The sequence below is a fragment of the Pinus tabuliformis genome, chromosome 9 (assembly GCF_031772625.1).
Source record: "Pinus tabuliformis cultivar Carrire ecotype Pingquan chromosome 9, CPIR1, whole genome shotgun sequence".
NCBI classification, from domain to species: Eukaryota; Viridiplantae; Streptophyta; class Pinopsida; order Pinales; family Pinaceae; genus Pinus; species Pinus tabuliformis.
This window is the reverse complement of record NC_142307.1, coordinates 644,246,725-644,269,321: the sequence shown is the minus strand read 5'-3', so window position 1 is coordinate 644,269,321 and position 22,597 is coordinate 644,246,725.

Below are 22,597 nucleotides of genomic sequence, written 5' to 3'. Positions count from 1 at the left end.
ATGGAGCATCGTTGGCACGAGCAAGCCACTTGACAGCATGGTGAATTTACCAGAATTTGGTTACTATGTTTGTTAGAAGAAGAGCCCTCTGAGCTCATGTTTGTCTAGTTATGGCATCAAGTAGTTAGGAGACAGAGTGGATAGATTAAGACACCTCGAGCCTCAGAGAGTTCGAGAGCATTGTAAAAAGCCTATAAATGGCTGAAAGTTCGAATTATTAAGGGTTCAACTTTTGGAGACCGTGGATACTCTATTACTCCCAGCGTCTCATCTTGATTCTAGTAATACAAGCTTCTTTTGTTGTTACATGTTCAATCGCCATCTTCTCCTTTGTTCTAAGCTTGCACTTGAATAGGTTATTCATGTTTTCTTCTGTATCGAATGCCAGATAACTGTCATCTTATATCTGCGTTGATAAATTAGATTTGTAAGCTTCATTTACTTTCTGTAGCTAGCCATTCATATTTTTTTATGTATGTATCTGCTGGTACAATCGGATTCTCCATCTATTCATTGAATTTATAAACTATTGAGCATTAGTGGTCAAAAGCCTTGTCAAGCTGAGGGTGTTCATGCATGCCTTGAGCGAAAACAGAGTTGAAACAGTCATCTGACTTGATCCAAACCCCAATCCATTCCAATAGTTCATAGAACGATATTGAAGATTTATATGTTTCCAGGCATCTCCGAGCTACAACCTAGGAGAGCTTCCTAGAGTGCTAACATAATTGGCACCGTTGCCGGGGAGAGGAGACTGAAGCTCAGCTTCCCTGGGGGACGACACAGATCCAGCTTTGATGATAGACAAAGCTTGGACACTATTTGGGTTGTAGTCATCTATCTGGCGACTCTACTGGAGGACGAACCTCTTGGTGACTCCACTTCATAGTTCTGGCTCAGTTTGTGAGGCATACTCGGAGAAATCCTTAGAAGCCACAAGTTGACCCAGTACCTAACCCTGAAAAAATCATCAAAGAAAGAAAGGCATTGCAGAAAGGAGCATCAGGTTCAGGTAGCTCTAAACAATATTCTATATCTCTTCAAGAAAATCCTGTAATAGAACAAATACATGTTGAGAGTATAGCATCTAATACTAGCAGTGAAGAAAAAATCTCAGAGATTCATAGAGCTCCTTATTCTTTAGGTTCTCCTTCCATTCTAAGCCTGAAGGAAGCCTCTCCTCCTATCCATCATACTCCTTTAGTCCTATCAGTCACTCCTCAACCCTCTGTCATTTAGACTTCCAGTACCCTTATAGCCACCACAGCTATGGCAGGTCCACAAGCACCTACCAAAATGGAAAGAATCATAGCTGCTAGGTATGGACCTCTAGTACTGCCCACTCCTTTGAATGCCATGCCTACTGGAGAATATCAGAAGTATAGGCCTAAGTTCACTAGGACTAAAGGTGTTACAGCTGAGGAACATCTTGAATCATTCTATAGCTATGTTGATAACCTGGACATTAGTGAAGATGATGTATGGATGAGCCTTTGTCCAAAGTCTAGATGGAGAGGCTAGGAAATGGTTCAGAGAACTGACCCCAAGGTCTATAACAGATATTGAGGCTTTAGATGATGCATTCCTAAAGCATTGGGGGGATAAGAATGATCTACTCTACTACCACACCGAGTTTGGGAACTTAAAGAGGGAAAATGGTGAGTTGTTGTTTGATTTTAATAAGACGTTTAACCGCATGTACAACAAGATACTAGCTGAAGTAAAACCCACCACTACCTCTACTAAACTCATCTATGCCAGTGCCTTTGATTCTAACTTCTATCTACTGTTAAGGGAGAGATGATGTGCCACCTTGGCTAATATGCAGGATGCAGCCTTGGAAGTAGAATCAAACATCATGGCTAAAGAGAAGCTCAAGGGGAATGTTGATAAAGGATACAGAGGGGCAAATCTTCATCATCTTCAGATCCCAAGATAGATAAAATGACCAAGATGATAGAGTCATTAGCCTCTAAAATCTCAAAATTAAAGGTTGAGCAGCACCCTGGGAAAAGAAGAGTTCTTAATACCTTTGCTCCTAGAAACCCAAATCCATATAGAAGAGCTAATGAGCAATTGCAGATTTTACAAAGAAGTAAAGATGCCAATGAAGACCAAAGGGTGAAGCCCCCTTTCCAGAATGTACTCATGGAAGAAGAGTAGTTTGAAGAAGATGATGAGATCCATTGTCTGGAAGACAAAGGCAGTGCCTCCTTTTTTACCTCAGTTGCCTATGAAAAGTCATTATTCAATGACCAGATCAGCCAAGAGTGGGATGGTGGAGCTGTTCTTAAAACTGATGATCAACACAGATATGATCTGAGGTCGAAAATAAATAATGCCAATGAAACTCCTGTTAAGAGAGCTGATGTCCCTGCAATACAGCAAGCTAGTAAGCATAAACGACCGGAAGTTGATCCCATCATCCTCAAAGCTCCAGCTCACGAGGTAAGAGGCCTTGACAAGTCTCCTTCTCCTTTCAATTTTGAATCAGAAATTCAGAAGCTAAGCATACCTATACCTCTGATTGAACTAGTGAAGTATGAGTCCTTCAATAGATCTATCCTCGAGGCCCTTGAGCCTAAAGCCATCCAAGCCTCCACTGACTATGTAAATCTGCAAGATGACAAACTAGTTGTTGTTCTCAACCCAATGATTGAAAATTGTGATGACAGTTCCCCATCATTCTATGTCTGTTTGACTATTCATGAAAAAATCCTTCACGACTGCCTTCTTAACACAGGAGCCAGCCATAATCTAATGCCCAAGGCTATCATGGATGAGTTGGGTCTTGACATTACCAAGCCTTATCATGACCTGTTTTCTTTTGACTCCAGAAAAGTGAAATGTTTGGTATTAATCAAAGACCTAGCCATCACCTTGCCTCAGTTGCCTATGAAGAGCATGATGATAGATATTGTGGTAGCAGATGTACCCCCAAGTTTGGTATGTTGCTTTCCAGAGGTTGGATCAAGAGATTAGGTGGAACATTGCAAAATGATCTATCCTATGCTATTGTCCCGGTTTTTGGAGCTGAGAGTAGGAGATTATACAGAGAAGATCAATTGGATTATATCATCAATGATGAAAGGAATCCCACTAGTCATCCCATCTATGCTATCGACACTAATTTTGGAGCTTGTATTCTTCATATTGAAGAATCCTAGTTGGCCTCCATGCAGCTTAGGAAACCGGTTTGCCAGATCACAGAGGAAGAAGGCCCACAAATTTGGGACATGTTCTTTGATGGAGCTTGCTCTAAGGAAGCTGCAATGGCAAGTGTAGTCCTTGTGTCCCCCACACAACATTGCATTCATTTATCTTTCAAGTTAACTTTCCAGGTCACAAATAACATAGCAGAGTATGAAGCCTTGATATTGGGCTTAAACGTTGCTAAAGAAATGGGAATCAAAGGTCTGAAGGTGTTTGGAGATGCAAACCTTATCATTCAGCAGGTGAACAAAACTTTCCAAGCAAAGCATCCAAGGCTAAAAGCATACAGAGATGAGGTATCGAAGCTCACGGGTTCTTTTAATAGTTTCAACATTTCTTACATCCCTAGAATGAAGAACCAGCTTTTTGATTCCCTTGTTGTGTCTGCTAGCATGTTTATTCCTCCTTTGCCTCCTAAATTGACTTATGAAGTTCAAGTGAGATATAGACCATCTCTGCCTGACAATGTCAAATACCGGAAAGTTTTTGAAGATGATGATGAAATTAATAGGCTTTTACAAGTCATTGATGAATTTTCTGAAATGCACATTGACAAAGAAAACGAAACCATTGAAGAATGCAACCAGTCCAAGCTAAAGGACGAGATTGGTCAGGATAACATTGTTCAGCTGCCTAGTAACGATATACCCAAAGGATTGGTGCCCCTAGAGAAGTTGTTTGATCATAATGATGTACCTTATAAGCCTGCCAAAAAGGAAAATTTGTCTGCAGTTCATAGACATAATGTAGGGAGTCCAGCCCATCCAAAGTACATAAATATATCCACTCACTTGTCCTTTGCCAAAAGTTTTGAGTATTGCACCCTGATAAAACAATTTGCTAATATTTTTGCTTGGGAGTACAATGATCTTAAGACCTATGACACCAACATCATCCAGCATAAGATTCCACTGGAGAAGAACACGATCCCTTTTAAGCAGAAATTAAGACCTATCAGCCCTCTCTTATTGCCTTTGATTGAAAAGGAAATCAAGAAGTTGTTGGATGCCAAGATCATAGTTCCCCTAAGGTATTCAAAGTGGATAGCTAATCTTGTGGTAATAAGAAATAAGAATGGAGTAATCATACTTTGTGTTGACTTTAGGAATCTGAACAAATACTCTAAAAAGGAAAACTACCCCATGCCTAAGATGGAACACTTGCTGCAAAAAGTTTCAGGGGCTAGAGTCATGTCTTTCTTAGATGGATTTTCAGGTTACAATCATATTGTTGTACATCCAAAAGATCAGAAAAAGACTGCCTTCACTACTCCTTGGGGCACTTTCATGTACTCCAAGATTCCTTTTGGACTGATGAATGCTGGGGATACTTTTTAGAGGGCCATGGACATAGCCTTTGTGGGAGAGAAGGACAAGTTTTCCCTTATTTACCTTGATGACATAACAGTCTTTTCCAGCAGTCACAAGGACCATTTGCAGCATTTAAAGAAGGTGTTTCTAAAGTGCAGACAGTTTGGAATTTCTGTGAACCCAAGTCACAGTTTTCTCTAGAAGAAGGCAAACTTCTGGGACATATTGTTTCTGCTGAAGGTGTGAAGATCAATCCAGCAAGAGTTCAAGAAATTCAGACATTGTCCATCCCAAGGTCAAAAAGGGACATTCAATCTTTCCTGGGTAAGATTAACTTTGTTAGGAGGTTTATTCCAAACTTTGTAGAGCTAGTGAAGCACATCACTTCCATGCTGAGGAAAGGATCAGAAATAAAATGGACAAATGGTGCAAGAAGCTCTTTTGAAGCCATCAAACAAGCTATCATGGAAGCTCCCACTCTAATCAATCCAGATTATACCAGGGAGTTTTATATCTTCTCTTTTGCCTCTTATGATACACTTGCAGTAGTTCTATTGCAGAAAAATGATGAAGGTGTAGAGCACCCTGTGGCCTTTTTCAGCAAAACTCTGAGGGACGTTGAACTAAGGTATGACCTTATTGAAAAACAAGCTTATGCTCTCATAAAATCTTTAAAGGCATTCAGAATTTATATTTTGCATTCCAAATTGGTTGTGTATGTACCTTCAGCCTCAGTAAAAGATGTCCTAACTCAGCCAGATATTGATGAAAAGAGAGCTAAATGGATTGCAAAATTCATAGATTTCAACATAGAGGTGAAGCCCACCAAGCTTGTCAAAGGCCAGGGCTTGGTTGAGGAAAATTGCAGTTTGTTAGACATCAATTGCATGGGTTCAAATTCAGGTGGTGAGTGGACAGAGGAAGCAGCAGAAGAGCCAAAGCAGAATCAGTTTTTGGCTGAAAATCTAGCCACCTGTAAATGGTATTCCAGTGTAGTTCATTTTTTGCAGAAGCTCGAAGTCCCTCTAGGGCTTAGCTCAAGTCAAGCCCGGTCCATTAAGCTCAGATCAGCCAAATTCTGCATTTATAAAAACCTTCTTTATTGGAAAGACCCATCAGGGATCCTCTTAAGATGTCTAGACAAGGGACAATCTGTGGAAGTCACGCACCAGTTCCATTCTAGCATATGTGGAAGGCATCATTATTGGAAAACCACAGCCCACAAGATCCTGAGAGCTAGGTATTATTAGCCTACTCTATTTTCTGATGTGTTTTCTTTTGTGAAGTCTTGTGACAAATGTCAGAGGTTTGCAGGAAGACAATAACTAAAATCTCTACCCTTGAAGCCAATACACGCCAATGGTCCCTTCCAGCAGTGGGGCTTGGACTTCATAGGTGAGATCAATCCACATTCCAGTGGCCATCACAAATGGATCTTGGTAGCCATTGATTATTTACCAAATGGATTGAGGCTATACCCGCTAAAAAAGCTAATCATCGGGTTATCATAAATTTCTTGAATGAGAATATTTTCACTAGATTTGGTTGCCCAACCAAACTAGTCACTGATAATGCAGCAGCTTTCAGGGCAAAAGAATTGGTGGACATGTGTGAATCCATGGGCATTCAATTGGTGCATTCTACCTCATATTATCCTCAAGGAAATGGCCTGGCATAATCATCTAACAAGAGCCTTGTAAGGATAATCAAAAAACTGTTGGAGGACAACAAAAAGAATTGGGATTCCAAGTTGAAGTTTGCACTATGGGCTGACAGAGTTACCAACAAGAATTCCATAGGAAATTCTCCATTTAAGCAGGTTTATGGCACTCATGTTGTTTTTCCTATCCAACTAATTCTCCCTGTGGCCAAATTCTTGCAAGAAGAACAGGATGAAGAGAATGACATGGCAAGGAGAATGAGTAGCTTGGTTGAATTATAGCAGATCAGAGACTAATTGGTTGAGAAGTCAAAAATTCATCAGAAGAAGATCAAAGAAACCTTTGATAGAAAGGCAAAAATGGACAATTTTCAAGTTGGTGACTGGGTTCTCAAATGGGATGCATTGAAGAAAAAGAAGGGCAACCATGGTAAATTTGATGCCTTATGGACGGGACTGTTTTTCATCGCTCAAGTTCAAATGAACAATACATTCATTCTCCACAATTTGGAGGGGGAAGGTGTTTTTGATGGCCTAGTCAATGGGGGGATTTTGAAACTTTACTTCATATGAGGCTTTAAGGCCTTAATACTGTAATAGGTTTTTTAAGTTTTTTTTTTTTTATACAAATAAACTCCATGCCTAATGGAGCACTAGGAGATAAGTTTGTTTTGGTTGTTACTGGAAAGGCAGTAGTCTGCAGTTCTTGAAACCTCACAGGAGGCTTTCATCCCCAGAATGAGCCAGTGTTAGCCCTGAGGTGTGTTGCGGCTATTTTAACGAAAATGACCCCTGTTTTAGCTCTGATGGACCACGTCTCCTCTTGCACCACTTTGGCCATAAGCCGGACTTCAAAATTATACACCCGTGCTCATAAAATCGGCGGGTCCGCTCTCGGTTCATCTCCTTTCCGTTGTGCACTCTCTCATCTATTCTTCCTCAGATCGATCTCCGTTGTCCATTACATTTGCCGATCCAACGGCTATCATGCATCCCCATCGGCGTATCACAATGATTAACGATCAGATCTTGACCGTTGATCTGAACTCGATCTGACGGTTGTCGCTTAGCTAATCAAATCAACTGCACGACGATTCTCAACCATCGATCTTCCTCCATCATATCCAACGGTTCACGATGATTTCGAGTGAGCAACAAGAGAGAGGGATACCCACCCGAAAAAGCGGTTTCCTCTCTCTCCTCCGCTGCTACGTGGTGCGTGATGGATGGAATTGGGTGGGCTCTGACCTTTACCGCTTACCGCTCGATGACCACCCGAAATAAACCATTTCCACCTAAGCAAACTGCTCCCGGGCGTTATCCTTCGAGCACCTCCTCCCCCCAATAGCCGTTCGATCTACTCATTTGAGATCTGAAGGCTCAGACTTATTCCGCTCCCCCCCACGACTTCCAGCCTTTGGCGATTGATCTCCTCCGTCCATTCCTCCCAATCCAACGACCCTCATTCATGATCATCTCAGTTCATCCTCCGCCGCCTGACCGACATCCCGACTGTCGATCCACACCATCCAATGGCCCAAATTCCCCTGCGCCCCACTTCCCATCAGTCACCCGGGGAGGAAATTGTTGGCTCTGTCAGTGTTTTGATAGTCGGACAGTTGAACCGAAATAACAGAACGCATGGCCGGAAGGGGAAAAAAGCCACAGCACGATGCAGCCGAACTAACATAAGTGATCATGGAGCATCGTTGGCACGAGCGAGCCACTGACAGCGCGACGAATTTACCAGAATTTGGTTACTATGTTTGTTAGAAGAAGAGCCCTCTAAGCTCATGTTTGTCTGGTTATGGCATCAAGTAGTTAGGAGACAAAGTGGATAGATTAAGACACCTCGAGCTTCAGAGAGTTTGAGAGCATTGTAAAAAGCCTATAAATGGCTGAAAGTTCAAAGTATTAAGGGTTCAACTTTTGGAGACCATGGAGACTCTATTCCTCCCAACGTCTCATCTTCATCCAATCTTCTTTTGTTGTTACATGTTCAATTGCCATCTTCTCCTCCGTTCCAAGCTTGCACTTGAATAGGTTATTCATGTTTTCTTCTGTATCGAATGCCAGATCACTGTCATCTTATCTCTGCGTTGATAAATTAGATATGTAAGCTTCATTTAATTTTTTTAGCTAGCCATTCATATGTGTTTATGTATGTATCTGCTGGTACAGTCAGGATTCTCCATCTATTCATTGAATTTATAAACTATTGAGCATTAGTGGTCGAAAGCCTTGTCAAGCTGAGGGTGTTCATGCATGTCTTCAGTGAAAACAGAGTTGAAATAGTCATCTGACTTGATCCAAACCCCAATCCATTCCAATAGTTCATAGAATGATATTGAAGATTTATATGTTTTAGGCATCTCCGAGCTACAACCTAGGAGAGCTTCCTAGAGTGCTAACAGTTCCAACTGGTTAAACTAGGTCCAATTACCTTCTCTCTATCTCTACTGGCTTAAAGTATGACTTTCACCTACCAATAGAGAAGAGACATCAGATCGACTCTTCTTGTTGATCAAGTAAGAAAGTGGTTCTTAAGTTGATCTAGGGTTCAGCCAAGCCACAATTTAAGTTTGCCTCTTTGATAAGAGGACTTCTAGAAATGTAATGATTAATTTAAATGCAAACTATTCCTAGAACACAAGCAAAAGGAAAAAATACTAAACCTATCTCGATTAGGAAGATGTAGATCTAACCCAACCAAGAGAAAAGTAATTATATGGTTAGGATTTAAATATGTCTGACTTATAATGAATATCAAACTAACGAAGTAGTTCAATTAACTAATATTGTGAATACCAAAACACATTTTGTTCAGAGATCTATTAACCGGAATAATTAATCAACAACATTTAGGAAGTAGTTCACAAAATGATGATGGTTATTAAATCAGTAACTCGAATGATTAAACAATAATATAAGGAAATAGTTCAAAAAATATTATTGTTTGTTAAATCAAAATTAAAAGATTGATTTTTGAGTAAATAGTTACTCAGAAATCAAAGTTCAACACACAAGAGCAGAGATAAATAACTGCAGATAATTGACACAAATTACTCACATAGACAATGGTGCACAAATATGAATGAAAATGACACATTTCTGCCATTATAAAATGAAATTAGTATAAAAAATAGTATTTTAAATACAAATTTATTGAAATTGTTTCTCTGGCTCTGATCTACAACATTCCTTTACAATGCTTGAACTCTGCTACAAAAAAATCAAGTTGCAGTACTACAAACTCAACTCCCCGAACACAGTCCAGAATGCAAAAGAAAAATCCCAAAATTATCCCCCAGATCTAAGATTTTAATCTCCTCTTACCTACAGCTCTAAATCCCAATTACAATATTATTTTTAAGAATTCCAGAATTGCAGAGAAGACAAGCCCTTTCTCCATTCTATAAACTACTATTTATAATTACAGAAATGATTTCAAAACAGGGGAATTGTTGAAGAATACATTTGCTCCAATAATTTTCATTAGTCCAAATTCTTTTTCCCTCTTGCTGAAGTAATACCATTGATTGAAATCTTCTCTTCCTCATCACTTCAACTGTTCTCATGCCAAAACCAATCAAAATTTAATTAGAATACAAATTAAAATAAAAATAAAAATATCAATTCTGGAAAATAAAACATCTTCCAAAACTTAATTAAATAAATAAACAAAAGAAAATGTGAGCTTTCCATTGATCCTTATAAATATCCTATTGGTCAAGGAGAACATAATCAAATGGATCTGCACTCAGTAGAGGCTATTAGCAAATAAAAATGCAAATAATTAAACTCGGAAAATTAATTTTGTTTACAAATTCAGAGTTTGATCTTATGCTAAATTATATACTCATTAAATGATCGAATCTGGTCATGCAACTACTTCATAAATATTCTCTATGATTTTATCTATCCAACGTGCTGTACTAGGCCTCATTTGACCAAGTAAAACTCAACGTATGTGCTTCCAAAGTTGAAGTGGTAAAATTACCAAAATTCTGGAACATTCGCTGCCAAGGTTAAAAATAAAAAAAATTAATTAAAAATCTAATCCTAAATTGAATTAATAGGTATTCCTTAATTAATATTAATTTAATTATAATTACAAAATTAAATTAAATTAATTACAAACTAATTATATAAAAGTAAAATAAATTTTAATTAAAAATTAATTAAGATTATAATTAAATTATAATGTAAATATAATAATATTATAATTTTAATATATTTCATATAATAAAAATAAATCTCAATTAAAATATCACGCGGCTTTGGATCATAATTGAATCGAAATAAGAGGAGGAGGAGGGACTTTAATGAAGAGAGGGTGGAGGATGATGTATGGAATGCGAATGGGAGGCATAAGGAGACCTTCGGTAAAAATAAATAGCCATCGCATATTATCGAATATTAGAGGATTTCGATATCGGGGATTTTAAAATGTGCTAAATAAAATAAGCCGATGTCTGATATTCTGATATCTGAACATTTTGAAATATCGGAATTTTTTTATATTGGGACTATTATGAAATATCGAGACTTTTCAAATATCAGATATCGAGACTTTTCATCAGAGCTTTTGTAAAGGAAGGGACAAGGTCAGGTGAAGTGGGGTCCACTTGGAGTGGAACTCCTCCATTATAAACTACAGCCACTTTGGTAATTAAAAATTCTACAAAATGAACTACAATCACTTTACAATTTTGAGATTTCGGGTTTCGTAATTTATTTTTAAAATTAGGAATTGGAATAAATTACTGAGATCCCGAAAGCACATAATTTTAATTGTTCTACAATTTGGCTGAGAGATTTTGTAGGACCATTAGTGAAAAATGAAAAAATAGTAAAAATTAACTAGGAATTGATATTTACAAGGAATTACTAATTTATTTACAAAAATTAAAATAATATACATTTTGTAAATTTTTTAACCTATGCGGTAAAAATTATCGAACTTCAAATGAGGACCATTTGCAGCCAAATGAGATGAAACCAGTACTAATGGAAAGCTAGCTAGAAGTTAAACTCAATGAAGCAATCAAAATAGAAATCCAATGAAAATGAAAAAATGGCAAAATTGTAGGACACTTAACGAAAAGAAAATGTTAAAAAGGTGATTTAGCCAAACATTTATGGAAAGGGTCCCCATTATTTGAAAAAAAAAAGTCAAAAATAAGGGGTGTTGAGTTTTCAATACAGCATGTCCCAATTTTTTGACACATACAGATCTCTCAAGGCCCATATTCATTGTGGATCAGGCTACAAACACTCCATCTCTTGAAGTGGAAAATGTTATAACCAACTTCAAGGCTGTTGATTATGAACGACAAGTGATTATTTGTGTAGAAATTTTGAATAATTTAACACATATTCAATGGAGATTATCCTGATCATGTACTATTGCGGAATACATACACAATACATAAGCTCCTCTATGTTGATCATCAATTTAGCAGCATCAATAACAATAAAACATCAAGAGCATTCACACATTAACACAGTATGTAACCCGGGGAAAGCTTACAGCTGAAAACCCCACACTATCTGTATATTAATGATTGAGAACATGTAACATTACAAAGTACAATGCTTATCACAAGCAATCCAGTACCAGCTCCACCTGTTACACACAATACAGCTCAGATCTGATCTCCAAATCTATTCCACTGCTTGCCTGCCTCCACTGCTCAATACCTGCTCAAGAATGAATGAGAATGGTTTAACCAAACTCGTATTTACCTCCAAAGAATCACTCACACTGGGAAAGACGTGAGCAGAGGCTATAATACTGGGCATTTACTGGGCAATACTCATTGGCATACTCAATCCCTTGATTGTGCAAATCCTCATGCACAACTATAGTCACAACTGATAGCAATCTGATCCTCTAACACCTGTCCCTGTTGAACTGAACATGCACTGACATGCAACTGAGTTAATTGATGTATTCTACAGTTTCATTATGAGTTAATAATTAGTTTAACGACTCATCATTAGCCTATTTGTAGTTAGACTAATTACAACTAGTTTAACCAAGTCAAACTGAACACAACTCCATCAACTCCACAATCAACTCCACCAAACTCAACTGATTGAGTTCTAATTGAAGTCATGCATGCAACAACTCAACTGACCCACAAAGAAAGCGTACTTCCTTCTAACAGCTGCATGTGCCACATATATAGCTCAAACTGAAGTGCTCCAAGAGAATAAGATCAAGTTTTTGACACTCTTTGTCTGGCCATCATTCTACGGATGATAAGTTGTACTAAAGGCCAACTATGTGCCCAAACCTACAAACAACTCCTTCCAAAACTTGGAAGTGAAGTTTGCATCCCTATCCAACACAATATTCTTTGGAACACCATGAAATATGACCACATATTTGATGAATACTTGTTCTACATCGTTAGTTGAGAATGTAGACTTCACTAGGATGAAGTGTGCAACCTTTGTCAACCTGTCCACAACAACCATGATGGAATCATGTTGTCTCTATTAGGGCCAGTAAGTTTATATTTGTCAAATGTATCCAAATGACTCAATGGTTAGTTTGAATAGAGTTGAACTTAATTTCGTAAATTCGAGTGTCACTATCCAAAATGTCGCCATGGGTGTGGTCATCAAGATGTATGGTGAAGTTGTCGTGAGTTATTAGAAAAATTGTCAAAGTCTGGAATAACCGAGTCATGACTTAGGTGTCAATAGTGGGTCTGTCATGAGATTTACATAAGTTAGAGATAGTTGAAAATATCACTGTTCCAAAGCAAGATAGCTATTGAAAATACCACCTTTCTTTTCCCTCCTAATTTATTCATTTTCCCAAACATTATAACCTACATTCTACATTCAGCATTTCTCATTCCTTATGTTTTAAATCCCCTATCCTATTCCCCTATTTATATAATCATTCTTCACTCCTTAAAAATATAATTATCATAACTCCCATTCCATATTTCCCCCCAAAATATATGATTTCCTATAATGTATGACACTACCCATATAATCCTCCCACCACTTCAAGCCCTATGTCAATCAAGCCTTCTATTGATTATCACACGCAAAACATTATATTTTGCAAAACAAGGTGTTGTATGACATCACACAAAAAGGCAAAGGTAAGCAGGTTATAGTTGAAGAAGAACCCAAGAAGCTTGAGATGGATTAGCAGGCCTACTACAGGAGCAACAAAATTGAAACAGGGATGGATACAACAAATGAAGGACTCTGTTTTAGTCACCATTTTGTAGAACAGTTTTTGACCACATGAAAGAGAATTTTGGGAAACTGAAAGAGGTTTTTCTAAAGAACATGACAAAGAAAAATAACCTCATCAAGATTTTCATAGGTGTCAAGGATCGAAATATTTGATGCGTCTTCAAAGCCTTTTTTTTGGACTGCACAAATACTCTGTTTTAGTCATGGTGTTGAAAAGAAATTGTTGAGGCTCTCGGGAAGAATTTGAGGAAACTAAGAGAGGTTTCTCTCAAAACCAAGTTCATATATGAAAACCTCTCTCATTTTCTGCACAGGTGTCATGTTTTAGGAATTATTGGTGTCACTTGGAGACCCATTTTTCACATTTTCCTGCTAGAATTCTGAAATTTGTTTGGAAATTTGATTTGTAATTTCGGATTTTCAAATTTTGGATGCATGCTAGGAGTTATAAGGTGTTTTTGATGAATTTATGGACATTGTAATGCTTTTGGAGTAGCATGGTGATGTTTTGTTCAGATTGGAGGGCACTTAAGAAACAATTTTGAAAAATGCATTGTGCAGGTGCTACGCAGTCACTACACAAGCCATGCCTATACATTTGCACGTATGTTGGGAGGAAGCCACTTGTCATAGTTTGAAGATATGAACGTGGAGAAAGTGTAGTAGCCAACTACGTGTTAATTTTGAAAGAAAAAAGTCATTGCGCAGGCACTGTCCAGTCAGCACCAAATGTCCCTTCTTTTTATTGCTTTGTTGGGCTCATGAAGATATGGATGTCGAAGATAGACTTGTTTATATCAAACGTTTAGTTTTTCTTATTTCAGGTAAGTTAAGAATATTTTATGGCTTTTGTTTTTTTCATTAAAAAGAGGAAAAGGACTCATAACAACAAAAAAAATTTCCTCTATTTGAATTTTGATTCGATCCTCTATTGGATCAGTGATGCAGCGAACTTAGACACTTATTATGTTTTATGTATGGTCTATTTAAGATGGTTAGTAGATATGAAGAAGGTTGTTGATGGTTCAACATTGTTTGCATTAATTTTTAGAATTTATGTGAGTAATTGTGATCAATTCATGGATAGAATGCTTATGACTTGAGGGTTGTCAATCATAGTGTTGGAATTCGGTTCAATCTACTCTAAAACAATTGTGTCCATATTTCAGTTGCAAATGAAATATTACGTACCTGTGCATGTTGTTACTTATGTTAAATTTCTTTCTTATGTATAAGAAGTATTTTTATGTGCAAGGAAAGGATTTATGTTTGTGTTCTCTCCTCTATGCTACAGCTCATTCCTCTCCAAAGTTTATGCTTGACAAGCCTTTGTGGGTAATATTGGTTTTACTTACATAAGTAAAGTGGGTAACAAGTCTAGTTGATCACATTTTTACATCCTCTTTATCCATTCATACTTCAACCAAACATTTCAATTTCCCTTTTCAGGTCTGGTCTTTGTATACCATATAGTCGAAATCTTCCATTTTCATAAGTTTGAGGGAGACCCCTCCGGTTGGAGAGGACCAGTCTCTCAACCCAAAGAGGTTTTTGGTTACCTCTGAGCTTTCTACTTTCAGGCTGTAGAAAACTACAGAGTGCTAACATATTGGCATCGTTGTTGGGGACCAAAAGGTTTCATCTTCCCAAGGAAAAAAATTTCAAAGTTTCAGATTTGGTTGTTGATGGTGAACAACACTCAGACTTAGGAAGGTTGAACCATTCACCTGGCAAATCCAATCAAGAAAAACTCAGATTTTTGTAGGAATTTACACGGTAAGTTCCTCAGATAGAACACCAAAGGAAACCGCTCATAAACACATCACAGATCAATACACCAGTATTCTTGACATGGTTAAAACCCTCAAAGAGGGAAACAGTCCACGTCCTGAGCCAATGCGGCCACTTCAGGCAATTTATTAATAAAATAATGAAAATTTACATAAGCTTCTCCCATGAACGGTCACCCTACAAATGACCCTCCATTCTCTTTAAATAGAGATCATGGACCAATCAGGTGTTAAGCCATGAATCAAGTGTCGGTAATACCGAGGAGAAAATGAACTGTCAGATAACTTCATGTCTATAACATATCATGACCGTCGGATTGTAAGTTACAAATGTACATAGTAAAGAAACACACTTAACCTAACTATACACTAGACCAAGTTATACTTAACTATTTCCTATGTGTCGGAATATCCTAACATCCCCCCTTAGGAACAACTTGGGATAGGATTGAAGGATGTACAAATATGACACAATATGAGAAGGAAGGAGGCATTAGAGCCTATCCCCCCTTAGTGATAATTGCCTGAACTCCAACCATTAATCGAAGTTTAGTAAACTTCGCCTTTGTGAGAGCCTTTGTAAATATGTCTGTGTTAGGTTGTGTTATATTCTTGCCCTTTCCATCAACGTCTTGTTCATTCTTTCTGCAACTCCATTTTGCTGAGGTGTATATGGATTAGTCTTCTGTCATGCTATACCACACTTCTTACAGAATTCTTCAAATTCCTTGCTGTACAACTCTCCACCATTATCTGTCCTCAACACCTTTATCTTCTTCTCTGTCTGATTTTCCACGAGAGCCTTAAATTCTTTAAACCTGTCAAAGACTTCAGATTTCTTCTTAAGGAAATATATCCATGTATTCCTTGAGAAGTCATCTATAAATGATACATAGTACACAGACTTACCTAGTGATGGAACCTTCACAGGTCCAAACACATCATTGTGCACAAGCTCTAATATGTGTTTCGCGCTCTTACTACCAGAGGGGAAACTCACCCGATTCTGCTTCCCATATACACAATTTTCACAGAAATCAAAATCCAGAGAGCTATTACTCATACCTTCTACCATATCTTTACCATGAAGTATTCAAAGGCCCTTCTCTCCAATATGTCCAAGCCTTTGATGCCACAGCATGGTATTCTCTCCAAAGACCACTAGATTTTCTGCTCCACTTTCAGGAACCACAGAACTGTTGCACCCATCAATAATAGTGCTACTTTTCAGCTTGTACAAAGTTCAAATCTAAACTCCCCGCATCAATACCAGTGCTCCCCGAACCATCTTGCAGGTATCCTTCTCGAACACTATTTTTACACCTGCATCATCCAGCTTGCTAACAGAAATCAGATTTTTGGATAATGCAGGAATATGCAGAACACCTGGAAGTGTTCTAACCCTTCCAACTTGCAGCTTCAACTTTACTTTTCCATGACCAATGATTCTAGCCTTCTTGTCATCCCCCAAGAAGACATCACCACCATCATATTTCTCATACTCGCAGAACCACTCTCTATGGGGAGTGAAGTGAAAGGATGCACCTGAGTCAATCAACCATGCCTCATGATCTACATGTGTATTTGAAGAAGCCAAGTACACATCCCCACCTTCATCTGTGGTGGTTTTCACCTCTGCAGAAGGAGTATCATCAAATCCCTTTCCTTTATCAGGAGCTTTAGATTTACAATCCCTTTTGTAGTGCCCTTCCTTTCCGCATTTCTAGCACACCACCTTTACAGGTTTTCCTGGAGATTTATATCTCCCTCTAGATTTAGATCTCCCACTCGATGACTTAATTTTGTTTCTGTTCTGGGAGCCTCCATGTACAAACAAGGCATCACCATTCTGACTCTCCATATTTTTCCATCTCATATCCTCTGTTAGCAAGGATGAGAATATTTCATCAAACTGCAAGGCAGTTGCATTGTTACCTATTGCAATAACCAAACTATCCCACGAATCTGGTAGAGAACACAACAAATTGATGCACTTATCTTCATCTGAAATTTTAATATCAATAGATGCTAACTGACTTACCACAGTATTAAATTCGTTCAGATGCTCTGTCACTGAGTCTCCATCTTTCATCCTCAGGTTATACAGTTTTTTCCACATGAACAGTTTATTCACCAGAGACTTAGATTGGTCCAAAGTCCCTAACTTGTCCCACAAAGCCTTCGTCGTAGCTTCCCTTGATACATTTAGCAATATTGAATTTGAGAGACACAATCATATTATGCTCTTTGCCTTTCGATCCAACTTCTTCCATTCTTCATCGAACACTCATGTTGGTTTAGTATCTGGATCTACCACGATCCATTGATATTTATCCACCAACAGATCCTCCATCTTGAGTTTCCACAACTCAAAACTCTGACCATTAAATTTCTCGATCTCTATCTTTCCACTGCTCACCATCTTCTTTCACCACCAAAATCGATCTCGCAAATCTCCCACTGAACAGGGTCTACCATAGGGCCGAGTGAAACCCCTCAGCAACGAAGGCATCCCCTTGAAGCCAAAACATCTTTGATACCAAATGTAGGTTTTAACCCTGTACAAAAATTACCCGCATACGAATTCTAAAACACATAAAATAAACAATGCGAGAGCATAACACATATACACAGAGATTTTCCCCTAGATCCCAAAACTGAGATTACCAGCTTGATTTTTCATTATGTTCCTTTCAATGTTACAATACATATTTATACATGTCGAAGCATCCAATACCATGGACTGAAAACCATCGCGTCCAATACCATGGACCGAAAACCATTGTGTCCAAAAAACATGTGCGAAAATCATGCACAAAACCATAGGTGAGTCTGCCCAACCTAACATAGGTTCCAAAACCAGAATTTTCTGGGGCGCTGCCCCGGACCTCATAAAGTGGGGTTACGGGTAACCCTCAAACCCCTTGTGACACCCACCCCCCCCCGCTACACAATCGACGCAACGAAGGGGGGGGTTTCGGCCCCCCTCTAACCCCCCGGTTAACTACGTGGGCTAGTCATGGAAAGAATATAACACAACCCAACAGTCTGCAACTTGATCATCGGTTGAACAATATTGCACTTCAAGAACATTGTCATGAATGAGCTTTCTGATGAAGTGCATGTGTTGTTCAATGTGTTTGTTGCGCTGATGTTGGCCTAGATATTTGCATAGTTGAATGGCACTTTGATTATCACACCAAAGTGTAGTCAAAGGCTACTACTAAAAGCCAAACTCTGACAAGATCTGACGAAGCCAAAAGGCTTCCTTAATAGCTTCTACGACACCACGATACTCTGCTTCTACTAAAGAAAGAGAAATGGCACTTTATTTCTTGCAAGCCCATGTAATAGGTCCAAAACCAAGAGTGAAGACATAACCTGCAGTAGACTTATGATCATCAAGGTCACCAGCCCAATCAGAATCAGTGAAACCAACCAATAGAGGAGATGCTTCTGCACTGTGATGAATCCAAAACTGAACTATACCTCGAACATAACGAAGTATTATTTTAGCTGCTTTCCAATGACTTTCATGTGGGTTTTGCATAAACTGAGCAATAAGGCCAACAACAAAGGAAAGGTCAGGACGAGTATGGTTCAGATACAAAAGTTTTCCTACAAGCTGGCGGTATAAGGTAGCATCAACTTCAAGGGAAGTGCAAGTGATTGAAAGTTTGGCTCCAGATTGAAAAGGAAAAGGGCATGGCTTACATTCTTCCAAGTGAAAATGGTGTAGAAGATCACATGCATACTTGGACTGGGAAAGGGAAATACCTTCCTTGGTTTGCAAGACTTGAAGATCAAGAAAATAATGCAAGTGTCCTAATTCTGTCATTTCAAACTTCTTTTTAAGGCTATACTTCACATGGTTTATAAGGTTGGGATCACTACCAGTAAGGATAAGATCATCAACATAAAGAAGAATAATGATAAGATACTTACCCACTTTCTTGGTGTAGACAGTATTGTTAGAATGACACCTAGAAAAGCCAGTATCTAAAAGAAAGCTATCCATTTTGGCATACTAAGCTTGAGGGGCTTGCTTGAGAGCATAAATGGATTTCTTAAGCTGACATACAAGGATAGAGTCTGTTTGTATAAAGCCAGGAGGTTGTTCCATATAGATTTCTTCATGTAAGTCCCCATTCAAGAAGGCAGATTTAACATCCATCTGATGGACTTCCCATTAATTGAAAGAGGCAGCAAGGGAAAGAACAAGGTGGATAGAGTTCATTTTTGCAACAGGGGAGAAGGTTTCAATATAGTCAATGCCTTCAACTTGTGAAAAACCCTTAGCAACAAGACGAGCTTTATGTTTATCAAATTTTCCATCTAGTCCAAACTTGGTTCTGTAGACCCATTTGCACCTAACAAGTCTTCGTCCCTTTGGAAGAGGAACAAGATCCCATGTATCATTTGCCAATAATGAATGATATTCTTCATTCATAGTTGCGTCCCAATCTGGATGGCCTAAAGCTTCTATAAAGGTGTCAAGATCATAATTCGTTGAAGCTTGAGCTAGCAAAGAAGTGGCTATATCTAACTAAGAACGTGTACGTCCCTGATCTATAGGATCACCTACAAGAGCACATGCTGCATCTCGAGTTGCACGGACCCATTTTGGAAGCGAAGGAGATTAAGGAGGCTCCTGAGAAGGTGGGGGAGGATTGTCATCCTCATTGTCATCATCTGAAGAAGAAATATTTTCAGAAGTAGAAGGGATAGAGAGAGGTGGCACATCTGACGAACTAGGCTCATAGGCCGATATATTTTCAGCAAACTTTACATCTCTTCTAATGATAACATTTTTGGACTTAAGTGGAATAATTCTATATTCTTTGACATCTTCAGAATATCCAGCAAAAATACATTTTCACTCTTAGGTTCTAAAGCTTTATCTTTCTAATTTGGAATATGGGCCCATGCTTCACTTCTAAAAACACAAAAGTGACTTATATATGGTTTAATTGAACTCCATTCTTCTTCTTGAGTGATATTCTTTAAAACCTTAGTAGGAGTGCGATTTACTATATAATTTGCACAATTTATTGCTTCTGCCCAAAAATTAAGACTAATTCCTTTGGATTGAAGCATACAATTAGCCATTTCCTTTAAGGTGCGATTCTTCTTTTCAGCTACACCATTTTGTTGTGGAGTATATGGAACAGTATGTTACATTTGAATTCCATGCTCAGTGCAAAAGTTGATGAATTTGTTGTTAACATATTCTCCGCCATTATCAGATCTTAGCTTAAGAATTTGATTTCCAGATTGTTTCTCAACAAAGGCCTTAAAGGCCAAGAACATGTTAAATACTTCACTCTTGAGTTTTAATAAGTATATCCAAGTGTGTCTGGAGAAATCATCAATGAAAGTTAAGAAATACTTGTAGCCAAAGAATGAAACAATTGGAAGTGGACCACATAAATCACTATGCACAAGTTGTAAAGGGGTTGAGGCATGCTAAAAGGCACGTTTTTCAAAACTACCCTGATGATGTTTTGCGAGTACACATACAGAACAAACGCCATCTCTACATGATACCATAGGAAGACCTGTCACCATATTTTCTTTACATAGATTTTGAAGGGAGCGATAGTTTAAGTGACCAAATCTCTCATGCCAAAGTTTGCTTACTTCATCATTATGAGCAACAAATACCGAAAGAAGAGTTGATGACCCAAAGTTGTTAAACTTATACAACCTTGTAAAATTATCTGCAATGCCTGTAGCTAAAATCTATCTAGGATCTCTTAGGTCCTTAATTACAACATCATGAGGTACGATTTTACCTTCACATGGATGAGTTATCTAATATACAGATATAAGGTTGCAGGATAAGGGTGGAACACATAATACATCATTAAATTGACCATTGTCTAGATGAATAGTTCCAGTCCCTACAACACTAAGAGATCTATCATCACCAACATATATATTTTTTGGTGTTACAATCATTTAAAGAAGAAAACATGGCCTTGTTTTTTTCCATGTGATAAGAAGCTCCAGAATCAATGAGCCACTCATGAGAATGAGAAGAAGAAGATACATTTAGTGCATAACCAGACCGAGATTCTTGACAACCACATGCAGAAAGTGCAATTCCTAAAGATGAAGTTGAAGTTGAAGAGTGCTCCAAATGGATGTTATGCTTCTTCATTGTTGCTTCCAAGGCTTCCATCTTCTTAAATCATTTGGATTCTAAGTGGCCATCTGAATTACAAAAGTGGCAATGTCTATCAGTCTTCTTCCCTTTGTTTTTATTTACCTTATCATTTTGTTGAATTGATTTTTCATTTTGAGACTGAAATTGCTTAAGACCCTTGTTTGGTTTAGGACCATTCTTTTTAGGATATTGCTTTTTAGGATTCTTTGAATTTGGTTGTTGTTGGGCAGATAAGGCTTTCTTAGAAGAGTTTCCAAGATTAAGAAGACCAAGATGTAAGAGTTGTTCTTGTTCTCTTATTAAAGAATCACAAAAGGCATCAAAAGAGGGGGGCTTGTAGTCTTGTCCTTGAGAAATAAAGGCTTCTCTAGTAGAATGGAAGGTGGAAACAAACATACAGTAGGTTGGTCCCAACTTAGTAAGAATGGAATAGATAAGGCTACCATCTTCTTTCTTAACCTTAACACCTTCCAAGAGAAGTCTAAGGGTCTTGAACTTGGACAAAAAATCTTCAATGGAAGAAAAATTATTGGGGTCCAACGTAAGCAACTCATTTTCAAGTTGATGGGCTCTAATTTCATTTTTAATTCCAAAAACTTTAGTGAGTTGTTTCATTGCTTCATTAGGGGTGTCAAGTTCTGCGATATGGAATCTAAGGTATGGAGAAATAGACATCCCTATCAACCCACATGCTTGATCTTGCCTATTTTCCCCTTTGGTTGCCTTATCTTCATATTTAGGTTTAGTTTCTTGGCCTGAAGCTATTATGTAAAGACCTTTACTTCTAAGTAAATCCGCAATGTAGGACCACCATTCGAAGTAGTTGGTGTTGTCAAGAATAACTTGGCATGGACCTTCCATTTTAACAGAAACTGAAGTTGTAGATGTTGAAACTAAGTGTTCCAATGGAATTTATAGGGTAAGTTCCTTAGATAGAACACCAAAGGACACTGCTGACAAACATATCACAGATAAATACACCAGTATTCTTGATGTGGTTAAAACCCTCAAAGAGGGAAATAGTCCACAACCTGAGCCAACGCGGCCACTTCAGGCAATTTATTGATAAAAGAATGAAAATTTACATAAGCTTCTCTCGTGAACGGTCACCCTACAAATGACCCTCCATGCTCTTTAAATAGAGATCATGAACCAATTGGGTGTTAAGCCATGGATCAAGTGTCGGTGATATCGACGAGAGAATGAACCGTCGGATCACTTCATGTCT